Below are 13,069 nucleotides of genomic sequence, written 5' to 3' on the forward strand. Positions count from 1 at the left end.
CAATTGACAGAGTCATAAAATAGTTCTTTAGCCAGTTAATATAGTGTATCACATTGATTTTGATTTTTAAATGTCCGATCAGTCTGGCATGCCTAAAATAAATTGCACTTACTGTGATGTATAACTATTTTTATACATTTTTGGATTCAACTGGCTAATATTTTATTGAAAATTTTTCCATCTATATTCATAAAATATATTGAGCTGTAGTTTTCATTTCCTGTAGTGTATTTCCCCAGTTTTGATATTAAGATAACGCCTGCCTCCTCGAATGAGTTAGGAGGTATACCTCTTACTTCTATTTTCTAAAAGTGATTATAGAGAACTGATATTATTTCTTCCTTAAATGCTTGGTGGAATTCACCAGTGAAAGAATCTGGGCCAGATGCTTTCTTTTTTGAAAGATTATTAATGATTTATCAATTTTTTAAATAAATATAGATCTATTTAGGTAATGTATTTCTTTTCCGTAAGTTTTGATGGTTTATGTCTTTCAAGGAATTGATTCATTTCATCTAAATTACCAAATGTGTCAGTATACATTTGTTTGTAATATTCTTTTATTATCCTTTTAATGTCTATGGAATCAATATTTATAATTTGTGTCTTCTCCCTTTTTCACTTGGTTAGCCTGGCTATGGATTTATCGATTTTATTGATCTTTTAAAGCATTGCCTTTTGGGTTTATTGACTTTCTCTGTTGACCTCATCTTTCCAACTTTATTGATTTCTGCTCAAAGTTTTAAGTCTTTCCTTCTACTTACTTGAGGCTTAAATTGCTCTTCTCTCTTTACTTTCCTAAGGCACATTTCTATTAGTGATTTTAGATTTTTCTTCTTTTCTATTATATGCATTTGCTGCTATAAATTTGCCTCTAAGCACTGCTTTTACAGCATTCCATTGAAAAATAAAAAATAAAAATAGGACTTGTAATGCAAAATACATCTGCAATCCCAGATATTATGAATATCTTAAGGTTTGAGACACGTTTATTTAAAGATACAACAGAAGGACTATTAGGAGACAGGAAACTGTGGGTGAAAAGAATTATCCTTTCTCTTTCTTTTTTAATCAACTTTTATTTTAAGTTCCAGGGTACAGGTGCAGGATGTGCAGGTTTGTTACATAGGTAAACGTGTGCCATGGTGCTTTGCTGCACAGATCAACCCATCACCTAGGTATGAAGCCAAGCATCCACTAGGTATTCTTCCTGAGCATCCCATAAATTTTGATGTACATATCACTTTCTTTCATTCGAAATATTTTTAAATTTCCTTTGAGACTTCTTCTTTGACCTCTGTGTTATTTAATCTCAAACTATTTGGGGATTTTTGAGTTTTTTTCTGGTACTGATTTCTAGTTAAATTTCATTATAGTCTAAGAACACATGCAGTAAGCCTTCTATTCTTTTAAAGTTGTGAGGTTATCTTTTTCAGCCCCAGGATGTGGTCTATTTTGCATAAAGTCCCATATAAACTTGAGAGGAATATGTATTCTGCTGTTACTTGATTATTCTGCTGTTACTTGAACAGTTAGATCCTGTTCACTGTTAGTGCTATTCAGTTGAATATTTTCCTGATTTCTGCTTGTTGAAAGTAGCTGTTATTAATATAGGGATATTGAGATCTCCAAAAATGATATTAAATAATATTAAATTTGATTATTTCTTCTTGCAGTTTTATAAATTTTTGTCTCATGTATTTAGATGCTGTGTTACCTGCATAACTTAAGAATTATTATGTTTTTTGGATAATTGCCCCTTTCTCATTATTTAATGTCCATCTTCATCCCTGATAATTTCCCTTTTTTTTTTTTTGAGACAGGGTCTCATTCTGTCACCCAGGCTGGAGTGCAGTGGCCCAGTCAAGGCCCAGTACAGCCTTGACTTCCTGGTCTCAAGTGATTATCTCATTTCAGCTCCCTTCCACCCCACACTGTCCCCCAACACAGACCCTCCCACCACCCCGAGTAGCTGGAACTATGGGCATGTGCCACCACACCTAGAGAATTTTTTGTATTTTTTGTAGAGATGAGGTTTCACCATGTTTCCCAGACTGGTTTTAAACTCCTGAGCTCAAGGAATCCGTGTGCCTTGGCTTTGCAAAGTGTTGGGATTACAGGCATAAGCCACCATGCCCAGCCTCTCCTTCATTTTAAATGATAATTTCAATGGATATAGAATACTAGGTTAGTGGGATTTTTTTCTTTTATTTCTTTAAATATTTTACTTCATTCTCTACTTGGTTGTATGGTTTCTGACAAAAAAAGTTTAAAATAATTCTTAGCCTTGCCCCTCTACACTTATTCACTCCCTTGCCACTGTGGCTTCTTTCAAAATTGTTTGTCTTGGGTTTTCTCCCATGAAATGCTTAGGTGTAGATTTTTGGTTTTTATTCTTGTTGGTGTTCTCTAAGATTCCTGGGTTTGTGGCTTGGTGTCTATCATTAATTTTGGGAACTTCTTGGATACGATTACTTCAAATACAATAGTTCCTCCTTATCCATAGTTTTGCTTTCCACACTTTCAGTTACCCGTGAGTCACTGTGGTCTGAAAGTACTTAGTGAAAAATTCTAGAAATAAACAATTCACAAGTTTTCAGTTGTGCTTGGTTCTGAGTATTGTTATAATTTTTCTATTTTATTATATTGTTAATATCTTCTTATGCCTAATTTATAAGTTAAACCTTATCAAAGATATGTACATATAGGAAAAAACATACACTGTATACGTAGGGTTTGGTACTATCTGCATTTTCAGGCATCCACTGGGAGTCTTTGAATGTATCCACCATGGATAAGAGGGAACTACTGTACTTCCTCTGCACTTCCTCTGCTCCTTTCTTTCTTCTTCCTGTAGTACTTCAATTACGCATATGTTATATTTTTGTAATTGTTCTTGGATATTGGAATGGAGGTTGTAGTCCTTTTTCTCTTAGTATTTCAATTTGCAATGTCTCCTTTGATATATCTTTAAATTCATTGATTTTTTTTTCTTGTTTATGTTCAGTTTAGTAATGAGCTTATCAAAGGCATTCTTCATTTCTATTGCAGGGTTTTTCATTTCTGTCATTTTCTTCTGATTCCTTCTTACAGTTTTCATTATTCTGTTTATATTATTCATCTGCTCTTGTATGCTTATACTTTTTCTATTGCAGTCCTTAATATAACTAATCATAGTTATGTTTAATTATCTATTTGATTATTCCAAACTTTGTTTTATATCAAATTCTAGTTCAGATGCTTACTTTGTCTCTTCTGACTGTGTTTTTCCTTTTCTTTTTGTATAGCCTTATGATTTTTTGTTAAAAGTCAAACATGATGTATCAGGTAATGACAACTGAGGAAAATAGGTCTTTAGTATGAGGTTTTATGTCAATCTGTCTAGCAAATGGGTTGTGCTTCATGTTTTCCATAGCTATAGATGCCAGAGACTTTAGTTTCCTCAGTGCCTTTGTTTTCTCCATATTGGATTTCCCTAAGAATTCCTTCTTAAATAGAGTCTGTGTTTTGCAGCTCTTTCCATTGCAACCCATTGTGATTATTCTGGAGCTGTGTTGTGTTGGTAAGATGTGGAGGAGGTAAGTATATTACAGTCTTTTAGTGGGCTCAAGTCCCTGAATTGGACTTCAGAAGTGTTTCTTAGCTTTTTTTTCCTTCCACTAAGTAATACAAGAAAGCTAGAGAGGAACACTGGGGGCTAACTGCCCTTCTCCATGGTCAAATAAGGCTCTGGTAAAGTTGTTTCCCTTGAGTAGTAAACCTTGGCTATGGAGAATGCTCTAGGATTATTTCAAAATGGTACTTTCCCCCAATTGACCAAGATATGAGAGATGTTTTCTAAGATCTTCACCATCAAAATCTGGTGGGCTTCCTGAAGATAAAATCCAAGAAAGTGTGAGGCACCTCCTTCAGAATGGGCCTCCCCAAATGTTTTACTCTCGAGCTAGTCCATAGTCAGCCTCCAGCAATTCATCCTACCAGTTTATGGCTTCAGTGGCACCTGCTCCAGGTAAGTTTATTTAGGCTATGATCTAACATTCCACTCATGAGATTTCTTCATGCCGTTGTGTGGAGATTTAGATTATTTATTCTTTCTGCTGTATAATTTTCAACTGTGTGAATATTAACGCAACTTATTTATCCTACTCATTGTTGATGAACATTTCCAGTTTTTGTGTCTCATGACTAGTGATACCATGAACATTCTGGAACATGATTTCTGGTGAACATATACGTGCATTTCTGTTGGGCGTACACCTGAGAGTAAAAATTCTGGGTTATAGGGAATGCATATACTGTACTTTATTAGACACTGCCAAGTTGTTTTCCTAAGTGGATGTTCCTAGCATGATGTATAAGAGTACCAATTACCCCACGTTTTCATCAGCACTGAGTATTTTCCAACTTACTCGTTTTAGTTATTCTGGTAGGGGTGGTATTATATTGCATTGTGGTTTTAATCTACATATCTCAGATGAGTCATAAAGTTGAGCACCCTTTATTTCTGTTTATTGACTATTTTAATATATTCTCTTTTCCAAAGTGTCCAAGTCTTCTTCCCATTTTTCTACTGAGCTATTGCTTTTTTTTTCTCATTGACTTTTAAGAGTTCTTTATATATTACAAATGTGTATCATTTTGGGAGGGAATATAGATATGCCAATGCATTTTTTAATTTGTATTTTCATTGGGATATTGTCATTTAAAACTGTGACTTTTAAAAGAATGTGGTTTGGCTGAAACACTCAGGACAGGCTAGTAGCCTGTATATTCACTGTTCCATCAAAGAGAAGGCACATACCATATGTGTTGCTTGAATTATGGTTAAGAATTCCTCTGACTCTCCAAAGTAGGCCTTTGGTTCATACAAATGTAATTGCATTTTTTGCAATTACTTTTTTCCCCATAAGTTATTGAGGCATAGGTGGTATTTGGTTACATGAGTAAGTTCTTTAGGGATGATTTGTGAGATATTGATGCACCCATCACCTGAGCAGTATACACTGCAACATATTTGTAGTCTTTTATACCTCACCCACCTCTCACCCTTCCCCCTAAGTGCCCAAAGACCATTGTATCATTCTTACGCCTTTGAGTCCTCATAACTTAGTTCCCATAAATCTGTGAGAACATGTGATGTTTGGTTTTCCATTCCTGAGTTACTTTACTTAGAATAAGTCTCCCATCTCATTCAGGTCACTGCAAATGCTGTTAATTCATTCCTTTTTATGGCTGCATAGTATTCCATTATATATACATACCACAGTTTCTTTATCCACTTGTTTTTTTTTTTTTTTTTTTTGAGATGGAGTCTCGCTCTGTCGCCCAGGCTGGAGTGCAGTGGCGCTATCTCGGCTCACTGCAAGCTCCGCCTCCCGGGTTCACGCCATTCTCCTGCCTCAGCCTCTCCAAGTAGCTGGGACTACAGGCACCCACCACCATGCCCGGCTAATTTTTTGTATTTTTGGTAGAGACGGGGTTTCACCGTGGTCTTGACCTCCTGACCTCATGATCCGCCCGCCTCGGCCTCCCAAAGTGCTGGGATTACAAGTGTGAGCCACCGCGCCCCGCTATCCACTTGTTGATTGATGGACATTTGGGTTGGCTCCACGATTTTGCTATTTTGAATTGTGCCACTATAAACGAATGTGCAAGTATCTTTTTTGAATAGTGACTTCTTTTCCTCTGGGTAGATACCCAGTAGTGGGATTGCTGGATCAAATGGTAGTTCTACTTTTAATTCTTCAAGGAATCTCCACGCTGTTTTCCATAGTGGCTGTACTAGTTTACATTCCCACCAGCAGTGTAGAAGTGTTCCCTGTTCACTGCATCCACGCTAACATCTATTGTTTTTTTATTTTTTTTAATTATGGCCATTCTTGCAGGAGTGAGGTGGTATCGCATTATGGTTTTGATTTGCATTTCCCTGATCATTTGTGACATTGAGCGTTTTTTCCTATGTTTGTTGGCCATTCGTATATCTTCTTTTGAGAACTGCCTATTCATATCCTTAGCCACTTTTTGATGGAATTATTTTTTTCTTACTGATTTGTTTGAGTTCATTGTAGATTATGGATATTAGTACTTTGTCAGATGTACAGATTATGAAGATTTTCTCCCACTCTGTTGGTTATCTGTTTACTCTGCTGACTCTTCCTTTTGCCATGCAAAAGCTCTTTAGTTTAACTAGGTTCCAGCTATTGATCTCTGTTTTTATTGCATTTCCTTTCAGGTTGTTGGTCATGAAATCCTTGCCTAAGCCAACATCCAGCCCTATACAAAAAATCAGCTCAAGATGGATTAAGGACTTAAATCTAAGACCTGAAACTATAAAAATTCTAGGAGATCACATTGCAATTACTTTTAAACGGCAAAAACTGCAATTACTTTTGCACCAATCTAACACAATTTTGTTAAGCATTATCATGGAGTCACAGCTCATCTCCCCTTCTCTGCTAGAACAGAAGAATTAAAGAGGAAGAGATATTTCATTTGGAATGGGGCTGCATGGTTGAATTTTCTGCATTTTCAGTCTTCTCTATTTTCTTTTATCTGTTTACCTTTTAAAGTAGGTTGCATTAGAATGCACTGTATTGCCACTCATTGCTCCTGTGTCCACTAGAATCTTATGATCCTCAGGTTGGTTTCTAACGATCTTTCAAAAGCCCACACAAAGAAATCAATGCATCACTGATTTCAATAATGGAAAGTAGGCAGGGGAGCTTCTATGTTCTCAGATTCTTCAAGGAATTGCCTAATCTTCTGAGAAACTCTCAAATTCTTCCTTTTCTCTATGTTATTATTGGAAAACTGAAAATGAAACACAGGAAGTATAATCAGTGAGGAAACAATTATCTTTTCCATTCTTCTGAAACCCACCCCCATTCCCAGGTAAAACATGTAAATATGGATCTGAGTCTTCCTGTCTCTACACAGCCTTGAAGTTAATTTGCCCTTAATGTTTATGCTGGTAGGGGATTCCATTTTCAATTTTTTAAAGGTAGCTAGGAGGCTGGGAGAAAAAAGAAACTAACAAATGAGTTGAAATGGCAAATCTAAAATAAACATGCATTAATAGTTAAGACCACACCCATCTAAGGATTACTAAGAATTATTGGCTGGCCACGGCACTCTGTGAGGCCACGGCAAGTGGATCACCTGAGTTCAGGACTTCAAGACCAGTCTGTCTAACATGGTGAAACCCCATCTTTACTAAAAGTACAAAAAAATTAGCCATGTATGGTGGTGCTCACCTGTAATCCCAGCTACTCAGGAGGCTGAGGCATGAGAATTGCTTGAACTCAGGAGACAGAGGTTGCAGTGAACCGAGATCATGCCACTGCATTCCAGCCTGGGCAATAGAGTGAGACTCTGTCTTGAAAAAAAAAAAGAATTATTAATATATTTGGTTATTTATGAATCAGATGCACAGAAAGGTTAAGAGATCAGATAATGCACACAAAATATTTGATTAACCATTTTGCCGATTTGCAAATATATCTTACACCCATAACAAAAGGTATTCACAGATACATACAAATAGTTAAGTTTGAATTTGCTGTCCATGAAAGAAAGAAAATAAATCAGAGAAGTGACTTTAAACACATTTAGCATGGGAACCCAGTTCAATTCTCCTTCTCAACATGTTGCCATTAAGTCTTAAGATAAATTAGAGTGAATTTTTGCAAATGATCTGACAGGTATTTTGAAGGAAGTGAGGCTCAAAGGATTTAGAGCTAAATATTCACTTTTTCTTATCCATACTGCCCAACAACCAGATAGTAAACAATTACATAAACCTCTTAAAATGTTTTTGAAGGTTGACACATTCTATGGAGATCAACATTACTCGTATAGTGATATTGATTTGGTCTGTAATCTATCAGGTGTGTCGAAGCACCTTGCTTTACCTTGGTAAGAGGAAAACAAGATGATCAGTTTGCAAAACCCATCGACTTTGATATTTGATCTTGTCTAGATGGTTGATGTCCCTTCCTTTTAAGACAGTAGCCAACTGCTTTGCATCAATAATTTGATACTAGGGCATTTTTAAGATACCACACTCTCCTCCTATCCCTTACTATTCCAAACATCTATCTTTCTACTTTCTTTATGACTTAGTAACTCAGTAGGCTTAGTTATGCTTAGTTGAACGAAAATTTCTCAAGACCAAGAACTAGGAGGGCTCACCAGCTTACTACTGTCGGTGAACTAATTAGAAAAATGTTAACTAAATTTTAAGTCTCTAAAATAGTTGTGCAATGTGGGTTTGTTGTAACAGCGTTTGAACGCAATTGTGTTGTCTAAACTTGAATACTAGTTTTTCAAAACCTGACATAATTAAAGTTTATAATAAACAGATGGATTCAAGATAGTATGGTCAACACTTTTTAAGAAAAGGAGAAAAAAAGTGGAGCTGCAAAGAGCAATGAATGAATCAGAGGCAAAGCGATACCGACAAAAATGGTGGTAATATTGCCACCTATACATTTGTATCAACTTCATTTTATATCAATTACACCAATAGACTAACCCTATGGGGTTAAAATCAGCAAATAGTATTATACCCATTTTAGAAGAGGAGGCATTAGATGACTGGAGTGAATTCTTTTTAACAACCGAGGTAAGTCTAGAATCAGATTCTCTAACTTCTTAGTCTATGTATATAACAATGAAAACATGTCAAAGCAACAACAAAACCTCCAGAGAATTCAGATTGACTTTTGGAAAAAAATTTACGTTTATTTATTTCCAACGAATTTGTAATAATACCACTTAGAGTTACTATTTGTTTCCTTTTACTCCGTGCACTATCCTAGTGATTCCATTTAAAATACACAATAGTCCTATGAAGTAGAAATTATTATTTCCATGTTTCAGATAATTTGCCAAAAGTTACATCGGTAATCACTAGCAGAATCTTTATCAATATCTTATCAACAAACATATAAACTAAAAAAAAATTTCTAAAGAACCTAGTGCCAAGAACTTGATATTAATTACATTCTACAATAAAAAAGAGCAAGGGCTACTTGAAGAAATGGTTGAATCTTGGGCTAGGGCAGGATATATGATGAAACTGGAGCCTCTTGTAGTGCCAAAAACTAAAGAAATATCTGCAAAAAAGGAAAAAGAAATCCCACAATGATAGAGGTATGTCAAAATGACATGGGGGTCAAACAAAAGACCTTCAGTGGCCAAAACTGAAATAATTTAGCAACAAAATAATATAATGTTGGGTTGTAATTTAAGGATAAAACAGATGTCCATGAGTTCATACTGCCATAAATAAATGATTGTCAGGTGCAGTGGTGCACGCCTATAGTCCCATCTGCTCAGGAGGCTGAGACAGGAGGGTTACTTGAGCTCAGGAGTTTGAGACCCATCTAGGCAACATAGCAAGGTCTCATATCTAAAATAATAATAATAGATTGAATAAATAAATTGGAAAAATAGACAAATCTCCTGGACAGAAAGATTTCAAGTATTTAATGTAGTTACACTGCCCTCAAGGAGATGGAGCTCTCCTTAAATATGACCTGTGCATAGTGACTTCCTACAAAAGAGCATAGTATGGAAAGTGGGGAAAAGTAACTTTACAATGGAGAAATCTGACAAATGTTATCTCAGTCAAGTGGTCAATGCCAACATCATCAGTAATAAGTTGTATTGATGGCATGGTATCTTTGACGTGATGTGATAAAAAGGGCTCATGATCTTTCTTCTGAAGACCCATAGTCCCAATTCAATCATGAGCAATTCATCAGTCAAAGCTCAGTAGAAGGACATCCTAAAAAACACCTGTCCAGTACTGCTCAAAACACTCAAGGCCCTTAAAATTTTGGCCCTGAAACTGTCCCTACGAAGAGGAGTCTTACGAAACACGACATCAATATGAAATGAGGTTTTTGGGATGGGATCCTGGAACAGAGAAAGGGCATTAGGTAAAAACTGAGGAAATCTTAATAAGGTATAGAATTTAGTTAATAATAACATATCATCAATACTGGTTCATTAATTGTGACAAATGAACCCAACTAATGTCAGAAGCTAATTATAGGGTGAAGCGACTTTCCATATCTTTGCAACTTTTCTGTAAATATAAAGGAATTCAAAAATAAAACTTTATTTTTGTAAAGCTGTATAACTTTGGAACAAAGTTTAAAACAATTTTTTTTTAGTTTGGAAAAGTAAATCTGAAAGAAGTAAATTCATTTAATCAATACATCAGCTCATTAGTTTATTTGTTCGTTCATTGATACCTTTTATTATTTAACAAATACTCTTCTGTCTACTTTGTTGCAGCACAGCACTATATCATAAGGGCTCCACAGCTCTGTAATGGGTGTTTTCTCTATCTGATTACTTGTATACTCTTGAGAAGATGTTGTTTACTACGCTGGGGAGTTCAAAATTCCAGCACAGTGCAGCAGACCGTTTGATGAAATCCTGAAAAGAAGGGAGGGAAATATCGAAGGGCAGGTGCTACTCAAAAGGTTACTGTGGATGAAGAATTTCTCACAACTGGATTTTGATGATAGATTATATTGCACAAATTGGTCTATTGAAAATGTCTTTGATTATTTTTTGACTATGCGGTCTTCAAATGCACTGTAGTGTTAATCAGAGCCTGTAATAACTACCGGTTATTAGTTGACCTGTGACATTACCATGTTCTCATAGTGGCAGCAAAAGTCAGTCTTTGAGTACTGTGTTCAATTAATTAAAAATATTTAGAATACTACAGTATTTCCAAAGACAAATCTTTTGTGTGACAGATGTAAAATAACACCCATAAGCTGAAGGGTCTTTCTTAGAAAAGTGTTCTGTAGCAGCTTTAACAAGAGTATTGGGAGTCGCTTTAGGAAGCTCACTTCTTTTGGCCTGCAAATAATTAAATATTTAAATTTGATTTAAATATTAAATTGATTTTGAATATAAGCTGACCTCATATTCAAAATCTTGTACTTTAGAAGAAATGATTGAGGCCAGGCACGGTGGCTCATGCCTGTAATCCCAGCACTTTGGGAGGCCGAGGTGGGCGGATAACGAAGTCAGGAGATCGAGACCATCCTGGCTAACACAGTGAAACCCCGTCTCTACTAAAAATACAAAAGAATTAGCCGGGCATGGTGGCGAGCGCCTGTAGTCCCAGCTACTCGGGAGGCTGAGGCAGGAGAATGGCGTGAACACAGGAGAATGGCGTGAACGCAGGAGACGGAGCTTGCAGTGAGCCAAGATCACTCTACTGCACTCCAGCCTGGGGGACAGAGCGAGACTCCGTTAAAAAAAAAAAAAAAAAAAAAGAAGAAGAAGAAATGATTGAATTATTCTAATTATTCTCACGGTCATTTTGCCTTCTATAGGAGTACACTCTGGTCATCAAACTCATTTTCCACTGCAAAATATGTTGAACACAAAAACTGAAGTTCTTGAGGCATTTAGATACCCATTTTTTTTGTAGTGCCACTGCAATGTGGATGAAGGCTGACTAGAAATATACCTTCAACTTAATGGTCTAATGGTTGTCCCCCAAGCCCATAGAAATAGCACATAGCATAAATCTGTGTTTTCTGAAAATATCACATTGTATTCTTGAGGTCATCAGCATGGAAATGATCTCCAGTGTAAAATCTATATGAGATATATGGGACTCTCTACAAGGAATATTGGATTATTGCACTCTGTACCTTTGAAAACCATCTTTCTTGGATGACAGCAGAAAGCTTCAATATACTTGCATGAATTATAAATGACACCCAGTACTCTTGTTGAAGCAGCTGCAGAATGCTTTTCTAAGACAGACCCTTCAGCTTGTGGATGTTATTTTACATCTGTCACACCAAAGATTTGCCTTTAGGAATACTTTAGTTTTCTAGATAGTTTTAGTAAATTGAACATAGTACTCAAAGACTAGTTTTCTTTTCTTTTCTTTTCTTTTTTAATTCTCAGAATGGAAGAGACATGTATTTAACCTGAAAATGAAGTCATGGCTTTTAAACAATTAGCCCCAAACAGGAATTGATTAAAAATAAATAAATAAATAAAAGGCCTGTCTGTGAAGGGGTGAGAGACAAAACTAACATTGATTTTGGAGTACAGCTTCTTAATAGTTCAGACTTTTAGGTGCCTCTGAACATCTTTACTATCGGTAGAGAAATGGGGTAGCACACAGATCAGAAGCCCCAAATCAACACTCTCCTTTTCAAAGACAAACTGCTGGCTTAATTCACATTCTTTTACGTATCTTTTTTTTTTATATATTCTCTCTAAACATTCCACATATTTTTAGGCTGCGTACTTATACCATGGGCTTTTACCATGTCAGCAATTTTCTTTAGTGACAGCCTAAATAAATAAATAGTTGAATTTTAAGGACATACCTGTCATTGAAAAACCAGTAAAATGAAATCAGACTCCTTCGGTATTCAAAGTGAAGATCACTCAACAACCAAAAAAAATATTTTAAACTGTTCATACATTTCCACTTTTACTCTACCAAAAAGTACCTTTGTAATACCTTTAAATGATTTTTTAATGTGTTGTAAGTTGGTAGACTCCCTGGAATCTACAAAGGAAAGCAAATAATGTGTATGCTATTGAATTATGTATTATAATTTTTCCCCAACAAGATAACAGAAAGTACACTAGGTTCACAGTCATACCATGGTTTGAAAGAAAATTATAGAGTGAAACCAGACCTTAGAAAGATGCAGAGGCAAGATCACTGAGCAATGTGTCCAGAGGACTAGAGAGATTTGGGTCTTTTCTCTGGGGTTATTTAGTTGTGTGACTGAGGGTGAGTTACTCAGCTTATTGAACTCCAAAGTAGTCATTTGTTAAAAATTTTTCATAGACACATGAATGATTGGAATTTAGAATAATGGGCCAGTCATGGTAGCTCACGTCTATAATCCCAGGATTTTGAGAGGCTAAGACAGGAGTATCTTTTGAACTCATGAGTTTGAGGCCAGCCTGGGTAACATAGTGAGACTCCACTTTCACAAAAAGTAAAAAATATTAGCCAGGTGTGGTGGCACATGCCTGTTGTCCCAGCTATTCAGGAGGC

At 35.9% G+C, this 13,069-nt stretch overlaps 1 long non-coding RNA gene across 3 annotated transcripts in view; it reads right to left on the bottom strand.

Annotated features, from left to right (window-relative positions):
• Positions 1–13,069, bottom strand: part of LOC129471303 (uncharacterized) — a 128,279-nt gene that overhangs the window by 14,173 nt on the left and 101,037 nt on the right. For 2 of the 3 annotated variants that reach the window (XR_010118669.1, XR_010118668.1), the window contains exons 4-6: positions 10,263–10,449; positions 7,254–7,375; positions 1,054–6,810 (exon numbers count right to left, since the gene is read on the bottom strand). This is a non-coding gene — a long non-coding RNA (uncharacterized lncRNA). Of the gene's footprint in view, positions 1–1,053; positions 6,811–7,253; positions 7,376–10,262; positions 10,450–13,069 lie in introns of those variants that run through there. The other variant, XR_010118667.1, reaches the window with a different exon arrangement.

This window comes from Symphalangus syndactylus, chromosome 21 (genome assembly GCF_028878055.3).
Source record: "Symphalangus syndactylus isolate Jambi chromosome 21, NHGRI_mSymSyn1-v2.1_pri, whole genome shotgun sequence".
Classification (NCBI taxonomy): domain Eukaryota; kingdom Metazoa; phylum Chordata; class Mammalia; order Primates; family Hylobatidae; genus Symphalangus; species Symphalangus syndactylus.